The sequence below is a fragment of the Tupaia chinensis genome, unplaced genomic scaffold, assembly GCF_000334495.1.
Source record: "Tupaia chinensis unplaced genomic scaffold, TupChi_1.0 Scaffold141469_1, whole genome shotgun sequence".
NCBI lineage: Eukaryota > Metazoa > Chordata > Mammalia > Scandentia > Tupaiidae > Tupaia > Tupaia belangeri.
In genome coordinates, this window is record NW_006201331.1 from 258,927 (window position 1) to 259,368 (window position 442).

Genomic DNA, 442 nt, shown 5'->3' on the forward strand with positions numbered 1-442 from the left:
GTGGGAAGGGGTGGGAAGGGGGGCCAAGGAGTGGGGAGGGGTCTGGGGAGGGAGGGAGGCACATGCATGGGCCTTTTACTGGATTATCTGATCAGGGTAGAGGGGAGAGAGATTTGCATCCACCTCAGGGGCCCTACTGTAGGGAGCCGCCTGGGCTGAACTCCTTATTGAACCTGAGTGTAGTTAACCAAGTCTGGAAGCGCGGTTGTGGGTGGTGATTTGGTCAGCATTTCTTAGGTATTTAATAACTTTGAAGCCATAACTTATAACTGGAGTGGTTTGTTTTATTTTGTTTTTAATTTTATTGGGAGGGTCTGGATTTTAACTTTTTTTTAATGCTGTTGAGTTTTGTAAAAGGAAAACCATCTCTATGTGATGATTACCTCTCAATCTATTTGTTTTTAAAGAAATCCCTAAGAAAACCACACACACACACACACAA